We start from the raw sequence: 14,614 nt of genomic DNA on the forward strand, positions 1-14,614 counted from the left end.
AAAATTGAATGCCACCGAGGCTTTAATGTCATTGAAACATTGTAATAACACCTTAATGAGCTGACATCAGTTCCTTTCTGGGGCAGATAGGTTTGGGAATCATCAGCATAACAGTGGAAGGACACACGCTATCTTTTCAGAACTGATCCTAGGGGGAGTAAATGTAAAGAGAAAGGAACTGGCCCCAGAACCCTGTGGAACTCCATATAGGAGTGGTGCAGAGGAAGAAGTAGAGCCTCCAAAACTGATGCTAAAGCTTCTTTCTGACAATTATGACTTCAAGAATCAAGAATCAAGAATCAAGAATGCCTTTATTAGTCCCACAAATGGGGAAATTGCAGTTAACAGAACATCCATCCAAAACAAAAACATAACACACTTAAACCACTTCAAAGCTGTGCTTTTTACCCCGACACAGCGTTCAAGATGAAAAATAAGAATACTGTGGTCGACAGTGTCAAAGGCAGCTGGAAGATCCAACAACGTTAATCACTGCTTGAAGAAACAACTCCAGACAAGGCTACTGTTTATGACTGAATATTCAGTCTGATAGTGTCCCAAACCTCCTGAATAAGTGAGTCAGGACAATCATGGTGGGACAGGCTGAGGACTTCAGGTTACGATTTTCTTAAGAGAAGGGCGGGACACGGGTCCAAATCTATTAAAGGCAGCAGAGCATGGAGCTGAAAAAGGGTAAAAGGCAGGATGCAAGATGTTTGCTCAGACTGTGGCAATCTTATCCACAAAATAATCGAGAAATTCTTTGCAAGAGGCTGAAGAAACATTAGAAGATGTATATGGGAGAGGTTTGAGATAAGCCTTAATTGTACGTAATATCATTCAACCATTGCTCAGGTTTTGGTCTATGACATATGGTTTTATGTGGAGCAATGGTGTCAAGGATATTTTTACAAGTTGTAAGTCTGTAGCTAGTGGTTTAGCTGGACAGCAGACATGAATGCTCAGATGCAATGATAAGTTTCTTTAAAAGCCACTGTGAGTCCTCTTCCTTTACCAGTTTTTTATATTTTCTTAAGTTAAGATGCAGACAACCAGGCAGCACGAGGTCAGAGACAGAGCTCAGCTCACCAACACGCAGCCAAGTCTCCGTTACAAACAGGAAAACCAGATTATGGGAAGAGAAAAATTCATTTAGAATAAATGTCTTATTTGCAAGGAATCTAGTGTTAACCAGACCAAACCTTGCAGGGGCAGAAGATGAGCTGTCTGGGGTGCCGAACCCAGCGGTCGAAGGTTTTGGTGGTTAAGCCCCCCCCCCCCCCCCCCCCCCCCCCCCCCCTCTGTGGAGGCAATGTGAGTGGCAGCGGGGGAAAAAACAGTCCCTCCATCTAAGTCGATAGCAGGAACCAGCCAGGTGTTAGCAGAGCCGAAGAGATGCCAGGAGACAGAGCAGGAGTGAGCTGATCCCTATTTGGTCAAGAAAGCACAAGAAGGCTGGCTAGTTAGACGGGACAATGCCAGGTAGGCTTTCAGCTTAACCAGCCAGCTGCTGCATTTTGCACTGTACCTGAGACGTCTTCTCTGGGGTAATCAAGCCGGCATACGAAGGAGGTGATAAGGTATACCTGCTAAAAGTGGGGGAAGGCCACTTCCTTGGCTTCCAGATCATATTCTATCAATTTCTCAGTGAGTAGTCAAATATTCTTGGTGATCATACACCATCAGAGAGCCCAAATGTCTGACAACAAACAACAGAAACAGTCCAACCACAAACACAACTGACAGTGGCTGACGGCAAGCCACACTCACCAGCGCCATCATGGCCTTTTACCACATATAGATTTTGACATAGCTTTTCTTGTGTACCACAAGTGAGTTAGTGTCCTCGTGAGACAAGAGACTGAGCATAGCAGGCAATGAAATTTAAGATGCACAAGAAGGAATTAGAGAGGCCCTGTATGAAAATAACGTGATGTAAGGAAGGCATGAGAAAAAGACTGAAAAATGAATCTCGCTCTTTCATGTTTGTAGCAGCAGTCTGCATGCCTCGGTGCTGGTTTGATACACCTGTGGCTGTGGAAGTGACTGGAACACCTGAAGTTAGTGATTTGGATGGTGAGTGAATACTTTTGGTGATACAGTGTGCATCTATATAGAGGAGGTGCTGATATTCATTGTCCACAGAGGATGATTCCTATGGTTTCGTCATCAGATCAAATAGTCTGCTTGCACTCTAAAAATATCACAGATTGATGAAAAAACTGCTGAGGGATTTACACATTCATGCTCCCCAGGAGATAACCCCTTTGTGTTTGTCTAATAATCTTTTCTCTTTTTGTTAAGACAAACGTTTGGAGTCATTTACAGCCAGTGAAGTCACAGTTTTACATGTGTTTCGATGTAGTGAATTTAAGTTGTAATAGGTGTCACAGGTAGAGTTTAAAGCTTCTGTTTTTGTTGCTGGAAACATGAGAACATTATTGGTTAAACAAATCACAGAAGGAGGGGCTTCTGTTCTGTAACCGCTGAGTAAATAGGACTGAAAGGCGTCTCATTATCCGTCCATGAAGAGTGAGAAAAAGGTGTTACACTTTATTTAATCACCTTTAAGTTCAGTGGAGCTGGATGAGCAGTGCCCTCTTTGTATCTCGTTATATTAAGGGCCCTAATCTCACTGCTGCAGAGGAGGGAGTCAGACTCCCCCTGTCTGTGTGTGTGTGTGTGTGTGTGTGTGTGTGTGTGTGTGTGTGTGTGTGTGTGTGTGTGTGTGTGTGTGTGTGTCTGTCTGTCTGTCTGTCTGTCTGTCTGTGTGTGTGTGTGTTAGACAGGAAACTCCTTCATGGAAAAGGTAAACCAGAAAATATCATTACCAGCTGGATTCAATCATGCCACGTTCTCATATTCATGCTCACACACACACGTACACACACACACACACACACACACACACACACACACACACACACATCTGGTCTCCCAGTATAAAATCTCTAATTGAAATCTTGTATTTGTTGAGAAGCCTACACTCTCTCCTAACACAGAAAGTACACAGTCCCTACAGCTTCTGGTAACAGCTTCATAGGCTGCCTGTGCATGAGACAGAGCGAGTGCAAGAGAGAGAGAAGGAAACTGTTTCATTCCTTCTCTGTTTTTCTCTGTGGTGGTTTTAAAGAACCTGGAATGGTTTGTCCTTTCTTGTTATCATGTGATTATGCTGCAGCTCATGGCCCTGTTTCTCTATAATGATCAAACTTTGAAACGCACTCACAATTTTGGACATTTTTTTAAACACCACTCTCCTATTTGTCCTTTCCCAAAATATTTCTTAAAAGCATGTGTGTGTGTGTGGGGGGGGGGGGTCTCTTACAAGCCTATTAAAATCATAGAGTAGTTGTTCAGTTAAAAAACAAAGTTTACTGTCCGAGTAAAGCTGTAGTTTTCTGTCATTGTCAAAGTAATTTTCCAAGGTGGAAATGGCTTTAAGAATGTGAACTGACTGATTAACAGTTTGAAGAAGAACACTGGACCTGAGACTCAGCAGCAGTTCCTTGTTTAATATAATTTTCAATATTTTAACATCCTCTCTCCAGGCTTTAAGAAGCACGTGGTCAACAAGTTTTAAAAATAACATTTTAGAATATACGAGCAGCAAGTCTGACATCGGCCAGGAGTGCATGAAATAACAAGAAGGAAGAGAGGAGTAGAAACACAACATCAGAGCAGCTCCACAAACCTGTTGGCAGCATTTGTAATCTATGCTTTTCTAAAGCAGCACAGATGTCTTGTTATATTGACTAGTTACATCATTTCACAAAAGATTTTAATGGATCTAATTTTGACCAGCTTTACTGTGGCCTGGTGACCTGAGATGAGAAGTTATTTAAATAAGTGTTGCTCAAACAAATAAACCCTTACAGTGTGTATGCAGATTAGGTAGCAGCTTTAGGTAAAACTAGAGGCTCCTAACATCTAATCTGTGCTTCGTTCTTCAGCTGCTTCAGAGCTCTAACACTTCTGGACTCTCTTGGCCAACAGGAGCACACATTAACATTACCACCACACACACACACACACACACACACACACACACACACACTACTAACCACCATATTTTTGTACTGCCTGAATTTCTATTTTAGAGTTTTGTGTTAAGCTTCTGTTCCTGCTCCCACCCATCAACAGATTCACAATTTCACAAACATACAAACATGACACCAGTGTCTCTGGCATGTTTTCTGCCCTGATGCCTGCAGAGCTCCTCCTATGGCCTCTCTTCCCTCCATTTCATCACACTACCACACTCTTGCTTTTCTTTCCCTCTCTTGACCAGAACACGATTAATCTTTCAGCTCTCGCTCGTTTCCATCATGGCTGTCTCTATACTTTAGTCTTCTTTTTCTCTACGTATGATCACTGTTCTTTGTCAGACATGCACACATTCCTGTGACTCTGTTCTAGCAAACACGTTTTTCCTTTTTTCATGCCTTTCTCTGCAACCACTGATCCATTACTAAGAAGCTGAACATACCTTTAGTAAGCATGTGTGTGTGTGTGTGTGTGTGTGTGTGTGTGTGTGTGTGTGTGTGTGTGTGGGTGTGTGTTGTAATCTGTGGGGGTTTGTGCACACCGATGTAAGTATTTTATTTTTTTGTGGTTGCTTTTGTTTGTGTATTTATTATAATACACACCTGCTTAAACTCCAGGTGGATTAAACAGTGGGTTACCATCATTAAACTGCATGGTTTATTCTGCCCTCATATGATCTTAATAATCAGAGTTATTTTCAGTGGGCCGCACAGAAGTTGTCGGGTAATGTGCACGCAAACACACACATTTACATTTACAGGCTATTTTCTGTTGCTTACACACAGCTGTGGGACATAGTGGTCTGGATGATTACTGTTAATTTGCAGTCTGGCCAGGAGGCTGAAATGTCCAAACTCAGTGACACACACACACACACACACACACACACACACACACACACACACACACACACACACACAGAACGGGGGTTACGCTGCGTTATCTCACCAGCGACTCAAATCCCCACATACTGAATGAAGGATTAAGAGAAAGGAGAACCTTTTTTCTTCTTCTGGTTTAGAAGTTTTGCCTCATTGCTTTTTCCTCTAAATTCACCAGTTGGCCTGTTTAAGCCACTCTCTCTCTCTCTCTCTCTCTCTTTCTTCAGTTGCTTTGACTTTCTCCCTGCGTCCCTCTCCCCGTTTTCCCCTCACACTTCTCTTTCTTCTTCATCTCTCTCTTGCTTTCTTTCTCTCTGAGGTTGTGAACTTGCCCAGTAGGGGTTCCATAGAATGAAATGAAAGAGCTTAGGAACCCGTATCACCCTTGGTCAAACACAAATACACGCGGTGTTTAAATGGCGGGAACAGCTGAACTTGCACTGCACACACACCTCCCTCCTCTCTATCGATCACTCACACACATGCACTCTAATGGCCTATAGAGATCGTATTTTGTGTGTCAGTGGGGTGCACCAGCAAATACTCTGGTGTTAGAAAAGCCTCACTCCTGGAGGGGGTGGAGATGGAGATAAAGAGAAGAAAAAAGCTAACTGTCCTAGGAGTCAAAACCTCTTTCTGCAGCATTCTCCATCCACAGGAAACTGGGGTCCAGCAAAGGGAAACTGAAGGCTATCCTTATAGCCTAAATGCAAGCAGCGTTCAATTATATATATATATATGAGTGTGTGTGTGTGTGTGTGTGTGCTCTGTCCCCTTATTTCCCTCTATCTTTTTCTTCTTCGTATCATTAAAAATAATAATATCATTAAAAATAATAATATCTATAATAATGTAAAAGAATAAAGAAGAGGAGCCTGCAGAGAACTTACTGAGCTCTCCTTGTAAAGCAGCACAGTGCGTTCAGATCACGATTCTGATCTGCCAAACATGACGGGCTAAAAAAGAAGGGGGGGGGGGGGTCCTTTGATGTTTGAGAGACGGTCTTTAGTAGAAGGAACACACACAGCTCTCTGTGGTCACCTGTGGCTGTGCTGTGTTGAGTATCTGACCTTCTCTGACTCTGGAGATTTACTGTGATGAAGTCAGTCTGTGAAAAAATCCGGACCCTGATCCTAAACTTGTATATCAGTGTGTTAACATGACTGCATATGGCCTATGTAATTATGAAAATAGACAACTATCAAAATATAGCTCAGCATAACTATAGTGTTATGTATGCCATGAGTGAAAATAGCTGTGATCCAGTGCTGCTGAAGGATATAGGCAGGTATAATTGGAACAGGATCAGTAACAGCAGGGCTTCATGTTAAACGAGCCTTTAGTAGCTACACTGAAGCCTTTGACAGAGAAAGAATGCAAAGTAATGCATTTGATGAAACATGCTTAAAAATGTGCCCCTGTTGGAAATGCAGCATGATGGTGGTGTGTGAATGAGCACCAAACTCCATAAATGCACAACAGCAACCTCACTGAACTGGACTTGGTAACATTTACATGTCATATTCCACATGTTAAGATGCTGTGACATTAATAATAGTGCCACATTTGAGGGATTCATTTCCTGACTTATCAAACAAACAAGTATATCTTATTATATTTACAAGACCATTAAATTAACATCAAACAGTCAGAGTGGTAAAATAGACATTTTAATTCGAAATAATGAAAAAAATCTAATCTAATAGTGTCCACAAATATTACATTTGTGTTTAGGATTAGTAGATAAATATATATACCGTATTTTCCGGACTATAGAGCGCACCATACTATAAGCCGCACCTACAAATTTTTTGGAAAAAACTGGAAACGTACATATATAAGCCGCACCGGGCTATAAGCCGCTGGTATCTCCGCCGCTCTCGGTTTTCCACAATTACTCGGCACTCAGCAGAGGGGGACAGACAACCCCAAATTTGAGTTATAACAAGTCAATTCACCATTGATTCGTTCACGCCGAGCTTACGTGCAGCGGCTCTATTTCCCTCCTGTAGTGCCAGGTCGATAGCCCTCAACTTAAAAGCGGCATCATAGGAAGTTCTTTTTGTGGTTTCCATGATGAGGGAGTTTGAAAAAAATCTCTTTTGTGCCTGCTGCTAGCACTTGTTGGCGCTTTCTTCTTTGATTTCCAACTTTGACGTCCCATGATTCATATCCTGCTAAAGAGCCCCCTGGTGGTTAAAGAAAAATCCACAGAAACGCCGCACCGGGCTATAAGCCGCATGGTTCAAAACGTGGGAAAAAAGTAGCGGCTTATAGTCCGAAAAATACGGTAAATGAAAAAGTAATTCTGTCCACTAAGCATGGATTTTTCTTGTATATTTGCTTGTAGGCAAATAAAACCTCGGAGCAAGGCCCTGCAGGAATGGACTGCTGCTCTTCTACCTTTACTGAGCACTCAGTGCTTTTAAACTACAGTACAGGTGCTATTCACCCAATCAAAAAGATTCACAGGGTTTTTATGCATTTAAATATGTTCTTCTGTCACACACAATCATACTCTAATGTATGGATCAGGGCTGATTTGGGGGTTAAAGATCTTGGCCAAGGACACTGGTTTGGACACTTTGCTATCACGCACTTAATTATTTGGCATATTACTGCTTGAAATGGATGTTGATATAACAGAGAGTGCTGACATCAGGAAAGTAAATGGGGAGGCCAATACACCATTTGTGAGCACCGATCCCTGAACCGATCCCTGCCGCTAGGTGTGTGTGTCTGCAACATTATTGGTGCAGTGAAACAGTTCCTGCCTAACATGGAGAATTTACAGCATGTTAACATATTTTAATACGTTTTTTTTTTTTAGCTGGTTTTATAACTTTACAAGTTTCTCAAGCCTTTTTTAATCCAGTGTTACTGATTTATTTATTTTAAACATTCTGGGCTTCAATTAGCAATAGCCATATTTAGCTTATATTTGCTGTTGCTGTCTTTATTTGACAGTGTTGTGCATTACTGACTTTGGGCTTACTTGTAAAGAGCTAAGACATTAGTTATTTATTCGGATGCTCCAGACTGTTTAACACCATCTTGAAAAGTGAGGAGATGCCCGAGAAATGGAGAATTGTGCTGCAGAGTGATGTGCAGAGCTGTCACTACAAAGGGAACACGTTAGGGAGTCATTCTGTGAAGCTGGTTAAGAAGAGAGGTGATGATCAGCGAGCAGCAGTATGGCTTCATAATGGTGAAAAGAATGGGTCACTCTCAGGAGCTCAGAGAGGTCCAGTGTGGTACCGTCATAGGATAATACCTGTGCAACAAGTCCAGTCACTGCTAAAAATTCCACAGTCAGCTGTTAGTGGGATCATAACAAAGTGGAAGCGATTGGGCAGGCCACGTAAAATCACAGAGTGGGGTCAGAGGATGCTGAGGGTCAAAGTGCACCAACTTTCTGCAGAGTCAGTCACTACAGACCTTCAACCTTCATGTGGTCCTCAGATTAAGAAATGAAGAACACAGAGAGCTTCATGGAACGGGTTTCTGTGGCCAAGCAAAGTCCAATGCAAAGCATCAGATGATATACAAGTTGTTTGGGAAAAGCTTTTGGAAGGTGTGAGTGCTGTTATCTCTGGCTATCACAGCATTTCATAAAAGAACATCAGACCAACACTCAAATATGGTGGTGGGAGCGTGATGGCCTGGGGCTGCTTTCTGCTTCAGGACTGGGACGGTTTGCTGTAATTGATGGAACCATGAGTTCTGCTTACTACCAGAGAATCCTGAAGAAGGATGAACAGCCATGGGTTTGTGCCCTGAAGCTCAAGCACACTTTGGTTATGCAGCGCAACAATGATCTGAAAGTAGTGTTGTAGTACTCGAGATCGGTCTTGGTCTCGAGACCGGTCTCGAGACCGCTTTTTGATGGTCTCGGTCTTGTCATGGACTCGACCGCATTTGGTCTTGGTCTTGTCATGGACTCGGACCTTGCGGACTCGGGATTTTATTTCAAGACCAGTCAAGACCACAGCTGTGGAAATATCACTAAATTGCCAGAATACTGTCCAATTTATTTGTTAACATCTTTGCTTTTATTGGATGCAAAACGTACTGATTCAAATCCCACAAATATTGCGCTCCTCTGCCTCTCAAAGGAGCGCACCTACAGACTCCGCCCCGGCTAGGTCGCTGCTATTATCGCTGCTTACGCCTGTATCATTTCACCGCGGTTTGCAATCTACCACAGAGCACGGACAGTTTCATTCACAGTGTGTACGTTTGATCTCACTATGGTCACGCGTGTGCTGCATAAATCGAAATAACCGCATGAACACGAAGAGAAGTAAGAGGGAAAATGAAGATCAAAGGAAAATTTCAGGCTTCCGATTCAACAAAAAAATCCCAGCATGAAAGGTAAATACCAACCTTCATGTATTTTGATACACAAACTAAAAATTTAATGCAAGTTTTAGGGCTGCAACGATTCTTGGAATAACGCAATTCGATTATTAAAAATCCTCGACACAAATTTGTTGCTTTGATGTTTGGTTTCAGCTCTGCAGCTCAGGTGTCTCTGTGTAAGCGGAGCATTTCCAAAAAAAACAAAAACGACCCTTTAACACGAGTGGATCGCTGAGATGTTTTTTCACGCCCCCACTTCTCTGTGCTGTGAGTGCGCATGTTTGAATGTGCGCACGTGTTGTGCAGAGGATGTCAGCTGTTATTTTTTTCTTTACGTCAGCTGTAGCCACCAGAACAGATCTATAACCACAGTGTACTGGGGAAAGGGGGGGCTGCCATTAGCACTAGCAATCGTTCGGTGCCCCCTCCACCACCTTCAGTACAGAGGGGCTCCTTCAAAATGTTTTTATCAACCACCTGATCAGCAACATGAAGAACAGAGAACTTTGTAGCTGCTCCATCCACCCTGTTTGTTTCACACAGAGAAACATCTGCAGTACGGAAGTTAAAATATGCTGATGAGTTGTTAAAATGAAAAATTATTTCTTATCCAATTACTTGATTAATTGACGGAGTAATCAATTAAATACTTGATTACTAAAATAATTGATAGTTGCAGCCCTACTTGTATTCAGAAAGCCATAGTCAAACATTAGTTTTCAGCACCAGTAGAGCTATGAGAGGCCTTCAAGAATAAAATACTACAGTTCCCAGCAAGATGATGTCACTTCCTATTGTTGCATTAAAAACGTGATAGTTTATGCTCACAATATGGTGGCTGATATTCAAATGTAGGAAATGCTATTAGCAGCTGAGGAATCTGGATTATGTTTTTGTTGTGTATTTTTTTATGTGATTTCTGCAAACACAGTGGAAGGAAACGGCACTCTGGGACACATTAAATGCTTGATGTATAAATGTAACTTTTCTGGATTATATGCAAAAATGATCATTCTATCGATCTGATAAGGCCTGATTTAGAGTTCTGCATTGATCCTTTGTGTATAACTGAAAATCCTCTCTGAAGCAAACCTGACATGCACCTCGAGAAATGTAACTACACATCCAAAAAAACTGATTACTGCTTTCTGGTTACGTCTTAGGCCCCATCACTCAATTAACAAGTGGGAGCGGCATTTGGTGGTTAGTATTAGCTTACTAATTAGCATTAGCATTAGTGCTGGGGTGAGAAATATTTCTTGCTAGAACCCGGAAGTTACCATGACCACCACCAATGGTAACAGCAGAGAAGTAAGTAAGTTGTTTCTCCGCCATTAGTACATTGAGCTAGTGGTGGGCAGATTGATCCTGATATCGATAATATGGATGCCAACGTTGGTATTGGTATTGATCAATATCAGTGTAATGAGATCGATACTTTGGCTTCAGTTTCTCTCCTGTATGCAGTGCTGCGGTTTCATCAAAGATGCGAGCTGACTGTCTAAGTGTCGCTCCTGTCACAGCACAGAGCACTTTGCTCCTCCCTCCCCACAGTGTTTTGTTATACTGTCATGTGATGCATAACATATTTTATTTGGGAAAAAAAAGGATTTTGCTATGAAACATTTAAATCAAATTTAAATTTAAATTTGTAGAAAATTAGTGAATGAAGGAACATTTTTTATTAAATTTTTTTATTATACTTTCTGAAAAATCTACCTGGAAAAAAGTTTGCATTTGTTCTTGAGTGATGATTTTGTACACTTAATTTATGAAAAAAAATTCCAGACATCAATTTATGGGGAAAATTGTTTTGTTCTATTGTTTCAGAACAATAACTTTTATTTTGATAAAGTATTTTCTACTTACATATAAACTTTGCCCAATTCTATCCTGGGTTTTAACTAATTAATGATCCAAAGGAAAAAAATCTCAAACCAATTAAACTTCATGGAAATTCTTCATAATTATTAAAAAGTATTGGTATCAGTATCGGTGATAATGGCCCTGTGTTTACTTTACATAGGATCGATACCAAATTATGAAGTGTTGCACACAACTACACTGAGCAGCATACACCAGGAGTGATTGACAGTGCTAAGACCCTCCTCCTGGCTCTGACTGGTTGTTTTTGACTGGGAGCGGTTCAGGGAGGAGGTGGAGGAGCTCCATTTTTTTCGCAGATTATCGGTCTCATACTGTCTGACATGGTGACAGTTTTAACAAATATGTAAAAACCAGATTTTTTATAAAAGTTACATCCTGCAGCTTTAATCTGTATAAGATTAAAGGCTTTAGTTCTTACTGTTGATGAGTGTTTGCCATTTTTTCAGTTTTACACATTTAGCTATGTGGTTTTGAAAAAGCACCCATTTTTACAAAGGTTGTTGGTTTAAAAACAACACAACTTTATGTATTGTTTATGAAAGGCAGAGAAAAGTTAAGACTATTGTGATGAACTATGAATAATTGTTTTACATTCTGTGATAAATGATGGAAGTCACCCAGGAGTATTAAATAAAGATGGTTATATTTATTTGAGCTGTGAGTGTTTAATATCAGGATGATTTTATGGGAATGCGGATCTTTCAGATCAATTTGAGAAGTGATTTTGATCATGTTTCACATTTTATTGTGTCATGTAGTGTCAGGCACTGGTCTTGGTCTTGTCTCGATCTCGCCCCCCCCTCGGTCTTGGTCTCGACTGGTCTCGGACCCTAAAAGTCTTGGTCTTGTCTCGGTCTCGATACCCTCTGGTCTTGGTCTTGTCTCGGTCTCGGGTTAGGTGGTCTTGACTACAACACTATCTGAAAGACACCAGCAAGTCCACCTCTGACAGGCTCCAAAAACAGGCTCGGGGGAGTCAAATCCTGTTGACATAAACAGGCCGTTCATGTTCAACCTCCTCTAATATGACTGAATAAAAACAATTCTGCAAAGAAGAGTGTGCCAGATTTTTCCACAGGGATGTGAGACTCAGTGCTAGTTACTGCAAACAAGTTATAAAAAAAATGGCTGAACATCCAGTTATCATATTTAGGGGACAGTTACTTTTAGGTTTGGATAGCATTTTTCCTTTAATAAATAAAATAAAAACTGCATTTAGTACTTACTGTGGTTATCTTTGCCAAATAATAAAATCACTTTGACCTTAAAGATATGACAAAAATGTGAAAAACTGAGAAATCAGGAATCATGGCACTGTATGGTTGGAGATGGTGGCACTAACAAAAAGACGGGAGGCCGAGCTGGAGGTGCAGAATTCCTGGGAGTGAGCAGCAGGGACAGGGTTAGAAATGAGTGTGGAGGGAGCGCTCAGGGTGGATGTTTTAGGTTTGGCTGGTTTGGACATGTGCAGAGCGGGGATGGTGGATATATTGGACAAAGGATGTTGAACATGGAGCTGTCAGACAGGAAGGAAAGAGGAAGACCACGGAGAAGATTCACGTAGTGAAGGAAACCATGCAGAGGGTTGGTGTGACAGAAGAGGATAGCGTGAGATGGAGGCAGATGCTGCTGTGATGACTCGTAAAGGGGGGAAGGCCAAAGGGAGCACCGAAGGAAGAATAGACAGTTTTCCTATTCTTTTTCTTCACACTGAAAAATCCACACTACCTGTAATATGCTCCTAAACCCCAAATAAAATAAAATAAAATAAATACAAATTGGACAATTATTTGATTGCTCTGAGAAGCCCAGAATGAATGGAATTTTTTACAGTATAACAGACAGATCCACATACATCTGCATATTTAGCAATTGTATATACTGAGGAAATATGTGTTAAAAGCTGCAGTATTAAAGATTAAAGATAACACCACATTTTATTTCCTCATCTCCTAGCCAGTGGCCTCTGTGCCAAAATCAATACTCCATTAACCTCTATGGAAGATGATGCTTATATCATTAGCTTCTGTGTATGTTTGATGATGACGTTGATGTATACATTAATAAAATATTTAGGCTGTGTGTATGCTCATCTGTGTTAATACTAAATTAGTTCTTTGGGCAGAAGACTATCTTTATATTATAGAGTCAAATGAGCTCATAACATAGGCTGGCTTGATTGTATGACAAAAAATAAAGTGTCATTTTTCTGCCCTTGATTCCTTTTACCTTCCTCATGTATTTCTATATTTTCTGTATACTCAGCATCATGTAAGAATCATCACATTCCGTCTTCATCTTATGACATTTTCCCCAGGAAATCAGTATGCTTTCTATGAACATGTAATTTCATTTTTTTGGTTAAAAACATTTTTATTAGTATAAAATGACATTAAAAAATGTTTAATAATTACTTCTGAAAATACTTAAGCAGTTTATACTCTTATAGGTACCCCCCAAAAAATTAACAAGAAATAATAAATAATAACTTAAAAGTAAAGAAGAAATATTTATGCCACATTTTATATAATTTGTAGGTTTAACATCGGTTTTATTCAACACTGTGAATTAGGCCTGTTTCTGTTCGTCTTCAGTTCATTTAAATATTCTGAAATGAAGAGTAAAATTATCACCAGCATTTTATTTTATTATTCCGAAATATTTATAGAAAATATGTTACAGGTTTTTTCTGCGCACACAGAAAAATACACACCTGCAGGAGCACCGCTCAGTAACACACACACACACACACACACACACACACACACACACACACACACACACACACACACACACACACACACACACACACACACACATTATTTGGCGTTTGCACTTGGCCCAGTCACTCGCAGATATGCATCTATAACCTGTGTCTCAAATAAACGCAGAAACGAGGAAATTAATACAGACCTCTAAGCGCGCGCGCGCGACTCTGTAACATTTATGGCCACGCTCCCTTTAGTGAAGTCCACTCACTCCTATATCCTTTGGTACCTTTGGTTTATACAGCTGCCTCACTGCACGCACACACGCACAAATGCGGTGTGTGTGCCACTGTGAGAGAGAAATAGAGGGCTCGTGTGTGAACAGGATGAGGGGCGTAGTTGCTGTGCTGCGAATACATATGCAGTCATGAAACTGGGGGGATCAGAGTAGAAGAATGCAGAGCGAAAGAGAGAGGTGTGTGTGTGTGTGTGTGTGTGTGTGTGTGTTCTCTCCGGCCCGCCTCCTCCTCTCCGCACATCTACACCTCCAGCCTCCCAAATGCCGAGAGCTGCAATCCTGCCCCTCCTACCCCCCCGACCTGCCCCACCTCCCAACACACACTCCTTTCTCTCTCCTCTCTCATCCCCCCTCTGTGTGAGCCAATCTTTTCTCTGCTCCCTCTCGTCCTCATGGCTCCGCCTCCCTCCTCGCTCTCCCGGCAAGAGAGC

At 41.3% G+C, this 14,614-nt stretch overlaps 1 protein-coding gene across 1 annotated transcript in view; it reads left to right on the plus strand.

Annotated features, from left to right (window-relative positions):
- Window positions 1–14,614, plus strand: part of tenm3 (teneurin transmembrane protein 3) — a 280,572-nt gene that overhangs the window by 48,681 nt on the left and 217,277 nt on the right. The gene's annotated exons all lie outside the window — the stretch shown is intronic.

Source organism: Archocentrus centrarchus, unplaced genomic scaffold, assembly GCF_007364275.1.
Source record: "Archocentrus centrarchus isolate MPI-CPG fArcCen1 unplaced genomic scaffold, fArcCen1 scaffold_38_ctg1, whole genome shotgun sequence".
NCBI classification, from domain to species: Eukaryota; Metazoa; Chordata; class Actinopteri; order Cichliformes; family Cichlidae; genus Archocentrus; species Archocentrus centrarchus.